The sequence below is a fragment of the Salvia splendens genome, chromosome 2 (genome assembly GCF_004379255.2).
Source record: "Salvia splendens isolate huo1 chromosome 2, SspV2, whole genome shotgun sequence".
In the NCBI taxonomy this organism is placed as follows: Eukaryota; Viridiplantae; Streptophyta; class Magnoliopsida; order Lamiales; family Lamiaceae; genus Salvia; species Salvia splendens.
In genome coordinates, this window is record NC_056033.1 from 18,910,580 (window position 1) to 18,917,548 (window position 6,969).

The 6,969-nt window shown below is 42.5% G+C and overlaps 2 non-coding genes across 2 annotated transcripts; both read left to right on the forward strand.

Moving 5' to 3' along the window:
• Nucleotides 1-823: 823 nt before the first annotated feature.
• LOC121793216 lies at nt 824-905 on the forward strand. The gene has a single exon (XR_006049054.1). It is a non-coding gene; the product is annotated as a small nucleolar RNA Z199 (small nucleolar RNA).
• A 264-nt stretch (nt 906-1,169) lies between these two features.
• Nucleotides 1,170-1,266, forward strand: LOC121793217. The gene has a single exon (XR_006049055.1). It is a non-coding gene; the product is annotated as a small nucleolar RNA R64/Z200 family (small nucleolar RNA).
• The last annotated feature ends 5,703 nt before the right edge of the window (nt 1,267-6,969 follow it).

Genomic DNA, 6,969 nt, shown 5'->3' on the forward strand with positions numbered 1-6,969 from the left:
TTTTAAATTTTAATATTGTTTCTTATAATTTTAGTAGGCATTTTATAATATAGTAGTAGATGATAAAAATATGAATTAAAAACATTTTTCAAGAATAAAAAGCAAAATCTGAAATTTATTTTACATGATAAATTCATAAGATATCTTTGCATCAAGAATAAAACATAAAAGAAATGGCAATTAGGGCTGACAATTTTGGACACGACATGATAACACGACACGAAATGGCACGAAATTAATGGGTTTGGGTCAGAGCTTATTGGGTTCGTGTCCTTATCGGGTCGACCCGTTAAGAACACAAAAATTTCGTGTCGTGTTCGTGTCGTGTTCATGTCGGGTTCGTGTTATCTGTTAACAAATAATATTTTAATATTATTAATTCTTATTATTTTCATTTTTCAATATTTATTAAATTGACTCTCATAGTCTCATATGGTCATATCTCATTTAAATCATTTAAATATTTAATCACTTTCCAATATATGTTGTTATCGTGTCGTGTTGACCTGAAGTGGTTCATGTCGTTAATGGGTTCGTGTCGTGTTCGTGTCTGAGGATAGCGGGTCGTGTTCGTGTTCGTGTTTGGGGTTTTCTTAACAGGTCGTGTTCGTGTTTGTTGTTATCGTGTTCGTGTGGTTATCGTGTCGACACGATAACGACCCGACACGCACTATTTGCCACCCCTATTCTCAATCTTCACCTCATCTTCTTCTTATTCAGCCACAGCTCCATCTAGATTTCTTCACTTTCGGTATTTTCTCTATTCCTCAAATTATTTCATTCTCCCCAATTTTTCTTGTTGTTATGTTTGCATTTTACACTGAGATCATGTGATGAAAAAATTAACTGCAACAATATGATCGGAATATTTCCGATTATTCCTAATATTTAAGTCTCTGATGATTTCTCTTAATTTAATTCATTTTGTTTTCCCCTTTTTTTCCTAATACTATTATTTTATTTTTTTAAATACGTGTGGAGGAGCTGTGATGATTAAATTAAATTTGGTCCGTGTTTCTGAACTAGCCCTGACTGATAAACCTCTCCAAACCTCTGATCTCCGCATTTCCTATTTTTATTATTCATACATTCATTTTTATATTTCTGCTTTTACAAAACAAGAAATTTGCTCTGTGATTTTCTGCATAACGTTAAGGCAACATTTATTCAAGCTGCGGTGATGAATTATGAAATAAATTCACATGTCAGACTTCAGAGGTTATTTATAATCTATGAGAAGACTATTTCATTATTCCTGAGCACTATATGGTAGTATTAAATTTTTGCAATGATACAATATTTTTTTAAAAAAATTGGCATGTTTTCTTATACTCCCTCCGTCCCGGGCTACTCGCTCCTTTCCTTTTCGGCACGGAGATTAAGGAATGAGTGTATAGGAAAGTCAAAAATGACGGCTGTAGGTGAAAATTTTTACTAAAAATGGGAAGAGTGCAAGTAACTTGGGACACCCAAAAAGGAAATAAGTGCGAGTAGCTTGGGACGGAGGGAGTACTATACTAGTTTGGAAAGGTTTACAATTTGATCTATGGGAGAAAACTTGAGGAGATGTGATGATTTCATTATTTGGTCAGTGTTTCTGAACTAACCCTGACTGATAAACCTTTCCAAACTTCCGATCTCCTTATTTCCTTTATTCAATAATATAGTTTTTATGTTTATAATTTTGCAAAATCGTCTGCCTAATTTTCTGTTTGCCCTTTCAGCCACCCCATTTTGTTGAGGGTTCACAGGAACTGTCCTATGCCTTTTGATGCCTTTCTCTTTACAGAATTCATAAAAGCTCTTGGACAAATATTCAAGTCCATTGTCAGTTCTGAGACATTTACTTTGCAGCCTTTTTCTAACTCAACTTCACTACACCATTCTTTAAACTTAGCAAGTGCCTCTGATTTTTCCTTTAACATGTATATCCAAGTTTTTTTAGAAAAATCTTCAATCAAGGATATGTAATATCTACCCTCCTCCTATAGTGCTTAATGATATGTAATATCTACCCTCCTCCTATAGTGCTTACTGATGCAGGCCCCATAAGTCACTACGCACATAATCCAAAGGAGAGGAGGAAATGTGCTTACCAGCAGGTAAGATAGCTTCTTAGCCTTCCTTTTGATGCAGTCCTGACAAGGCTGCACCTCTTCTGATTCATCAACTGAGATCACTTGCTTCTTGACCAACTCTTTGACACTTCCAATTGCTGGATGGTCAAGTCTCTCATGCCACACCTTCAAACTTGGAGATTTCACCAGATTTAGTTGTTCATCCCTTTGAATCTTGATCACAGATGCATAGAGATAGTACAAGCTGCCCCTTCTCTCAGTTGTCATAACCACTTCCTCTCCCTTATGTTCCAGTGATCCTATAATGATATCAGATTTCTCCTCACTTCTGGTATATATCTGACATCACTATGAACTTTCACACACTGATTTTGCATCTTGAGTATAATGGACCCTATTCCTTTTATACTGCTCACTTGATTATTGCCAAGAGTGACAGTACAACTGGAATCAGTTAAGACTTTCAAACCAGTCTATGTTGGAGCATATGTGGAAGCTGCACCCACTATCCATAATCCATGATGCTCCATCAATAGTTTTGTCACGCCCGCATTTCCTAAGGATAGGAAGTACGGTGGACCGCGACTAGGGGAGGAATAAAGAAGCGGGGAAGAAAGGGGAGAACAGGAATATTTGACCCAAAAGCATTTATTAAAAAGAAGTTCACTTCAAACATTGTACTAAGAAGACATTTCTAAAGTTAATGTAAACAGAGTTAAATAAAAACAATGTATCGGATTACAAAGCAGCGGAAAAGACCAAAAGACAGATGATGCCGGGTATGACGACACGACACCATCCAAAAGACCAAGTAAAACACTCATTTGGCTTTCACTGCTCAACATCCGTCATCCCCATCGCCGCTCAACCTGCACATTAAGAAAACAACATGCAGGGCTGAGTACTTATTGCACTCAGTGGACACACGCCAAAATCATAGTTTGTCATGCCACATCAGTGTAACCTTGGGGTTTTAAGTGTAAGAAAGTAACCCAAGTACACAAAATATATTTCATAAATTCCACTGCGCAGTCATTTTCAGATATTGCCACCCTTATTCCCACTATCATACACTATCTGATCCAACCATGACAAGGGGCGTGGCCACACCCCAGGTCAACTAGACCGGCCAACTTGCTCTCAGATGGCTCCCGGTCTCGTGTACACTAGCCTGAGGGTTCGCAGCCCAACAGACCCGAATTCGATTAAACATATGTGGTAAACCACTTCAGATAGGTTTCAAAACAAAACAATTGGCAAGACAAACAGTTCACCTCCATAAACATTTCCGGAACAAAGTCCGTATTTAAAGATAACCCACATAAAAGTAGGGTAGAAAAGCCCACCTCGATTGATTAGCTTTTAAAACAGTTCCCTTCAACCACACTTTCCTCGAAAAAGATCACCCTTTTGAAAGATAAATAAATCATGATTAGAGTCAGGGTAGACGATGTTTAAACGACAATGCATGATTCCTACGTGGATGACTTCAACATCTAGCACGTTACACGAACACACACTTAACAACATCTCATAAGCCAAACACACAAAGACACGCCCGAAAACACACCCCGCACGCACCCGACACGCATACGACGTACTCAAAACGCGCACACGACACACACACAACACTCAAACTCCTGGCATACCCTTACTGTGCAACGGCTCACTTGGCTCGGAAAAGGTTCGGAAAAAGCTCGGAAAAAGGATCGGCGTCTCGGCCTGGCTCGGTGTCTCGGCCGCCTGGCTCGGCACCTCGGCACCTGTCTCGGCACAGCTCGGCACCTGTCTCGGCACAGCTCGGCACTTGTCTCGGCACAGCTCGGCACCTGTCTCGGCACAGCTCGGCACCTGTCTCGGCACAGCTCGGCACCTGTCTCGGCACAGCTCGGCACCTGTCTCGGCACAGCTCGGCACCTGTCTCGGCACAGCTCGGCACCTGTCTCGGCACAGCTCGGCACCTCGGCCGACCATCTCGGCCGTCCGGCTCGGCACCTCGGCCGACCACCTCGGCCGTCTGCTCGGCACCTAGTTTACACCCCTTTTCCTCTGACCCCCGATTCTCAAACCCTATACGACAAACACACCACGCATTCTACATCCCAAAACACACCCAAACACCTGGGATCATCCCTTCCAGACTCTCCACAAATCTGCCCTAGGCTGAACCCAACAACTCTCGGCCAACACACACGAAAACTCTCGAACCAAACACTGATTCCTCCGAGCCATCTCTTGGCCAAACACACCCACATACATCACAAAAGCACAACACTCGGAAACCCAACCATTGCACATGAAAACATCACCCAGAACACACCACACGCAAAACTGCGCAGTTTACTTGCAAAAATCATAGTAAAATCATACGACATCCAATGATGCTGAAATTTACACACCACACCGAAGACACATCCAAGTTTATACGGTTAAAATTTCGTACCAAAAGGAGATCGTTTGCTCAGTCAAAACGGGGTCGGAACCCACTGTCAGTTACTAACAAAACATGCTCGACAACAACACATAATCACAAAACCTATTCAGCATCTAAACCTTCCCAAAACGTCCTACATGCATGTTTTTCGAATTAAACGAGAGTTGAGGCCTTGTATTACCTTTCCCGGATAGTTCAACGTAGTGTAAAAGCTTTACTTCCTCTTACGACTCCGATTCACGACGAAGGAGGGTATCACCTTGAGGAATCCAAGAAGATGATGAGAGGGAGTGAATGGAAGAAGGTAAAAACCGAGAGGGAGAAGGGAGGAAGCTTACCGGTGTTGAGATTGTGAGGGAGAAGAGAGAACCGATGATTGATTGTGATTGGGAAGGGAAAGATATCGGTTTTGTGGGAGTGGGGGGGTTGAGAAGATCGTGGGGTGAGGGAGAGAACCGAGAGAGAGAGGGAGAGAGAGAGAGAGAGATATAATTTATTAATTAGGATATTAATTTGCTTTTCAAAAACCATAAACTAAATATTCACACCCATAAATAATGTAAAACAAATAAAACATACCACACCATATCTTAAACAAGATATTCACAAAAAGCAAACACCCCTTAATTAAAAAAAACGGACATTACATTCCTCCCACCTTAAAAAAAAATTTCGTCCCGAAATTTCGTCCAAGATCATTCAAACAGCTCCGGAAACTTCTCTCTCATCTTATCTTCTAATTCCCATGTTGCTTCTTCGACTCCATGATTCCTCCACCGTACTTTCACCGAAGCAATTGACTTATTCCTCAATTCTTGCACCCTTCGATCCAAAATGGCCTCGGGCTTCTCCTCATAACTTAGATCGGGATTTAGGACCATCATCTCTTCTTGGTGAACGATGTGTGTGGGGTCAAACACGTACTTCCTCAATTGTGACACATGGAAGACGTTGTGCACATTTCCAAAGCTTGGTGGTAGAGCCAACCTGTATGCTACCACGCCGACTCTATCCAAAATCTCGTATGGACCAATAAATCGGGGTCTCAGCTTTCCCTTCACTCCAAAACGAGTTATTCCCTTAGAAGGGGAAACTTTCAGAAAGACCTTTTCCCCGACCTCGAACTGTAACTCGGTCCTTCGAACATCCGCATAAGATTTCTGTCGATCTTGTGCCTCCTTGATCCTCCCACGGATTTGTCGGACAATCTCTATCATCTCTTCTACAGAGTCTGGTCCGAGAATTCTTCTCTCACCCACTTCATCCCAATAAAGTGGCGATCTACACTTCTTTCCATACAAGGCCTCATATGGGGCCATCTTGATAGTCTCCTGGTAACTATTATTGTAAGCGAACTCTACCAAGGGCAACACTTCTTCCCAACCTACGCCTCGATCTAGCACCACGGCTCGTAGCATGTCCTCCAATGCTTGTATCGTTCTCTCCGACTGCCCGTCGGTTTGCGGGTGGAACGCTGTACTGAAATTCAACTTAGTCCCCAACTCGCGCTGCAGGCTTGTCCAAAATCTAGAAGTGAATTTAGCATCACGATCAGATGTGATTGTCGCTGGAACTCCATGCAAGCGTATAATTTCCCGTACATATACCTTAGCCAACTGATCGGATCCATAAGTGGCACGAACCGGCACAAAATGGGCAGATTTGGTGAGGCGATCTATAATCACCCAAATCACCGTGTTCCCTCGTTGGGATTTTGGCAGTCCTACCACAAAGTCCATTGCAATATGTTCCCACTTCCATTCCGGAATCTCGAGGGGTTGCAATTTCCCATAGGGCCGTTGGTGTAGCGCCTTTACTTGTTGACATGCCAGGCATCTCTCCACAAATGCCGCAACATGCTTTTTCATACCGTTCCACCAAAACTGTCTTTTCAAGTCTTGATACATTTTGGTGCTCCCTGGATGAGCAGCGTATGGGGTTTCATGTGCTTCTCTCATGATTTCCATCCTCAGGCCTTCATCCTTAGGCACACACAACCTTCCCTTGTATGTGAGACCATTATCCGCTGCCTCACGAAAATTTCCGAGTTCACCCGTCCTCACTTCTGAGCGAATCTTCTCTAGTAACGTATCTCGCCGTTGAGCTTCTACAATTCTGGCTCTTAAGTCGGGTTCCATCACCAACGTGGCTACTATTCCTTCCACAGTCTCGGGCATTCTCACTACTTCCAACCGCATCTTACTGAACTCTTGGATTAAACTCTCCTCGATAGTAAGAAAGGTGGCCAGCTGAGATTGAGACTTCCTACTAAGAGCATCAGCCACTACGTTTGCTTTTCCCGGATGGTAATTTATACCACAATCGTAGTCCTTCACCAACTCGAGCCACCTACGTTGGCGCATATTCAGCTCCTTTTGCTCAAAGAAGTACTTTAGACTCTTATGGTCCGTGTATATCTCACAACGGACTCCATAGAGATGGTGTCTCCAGATCTTC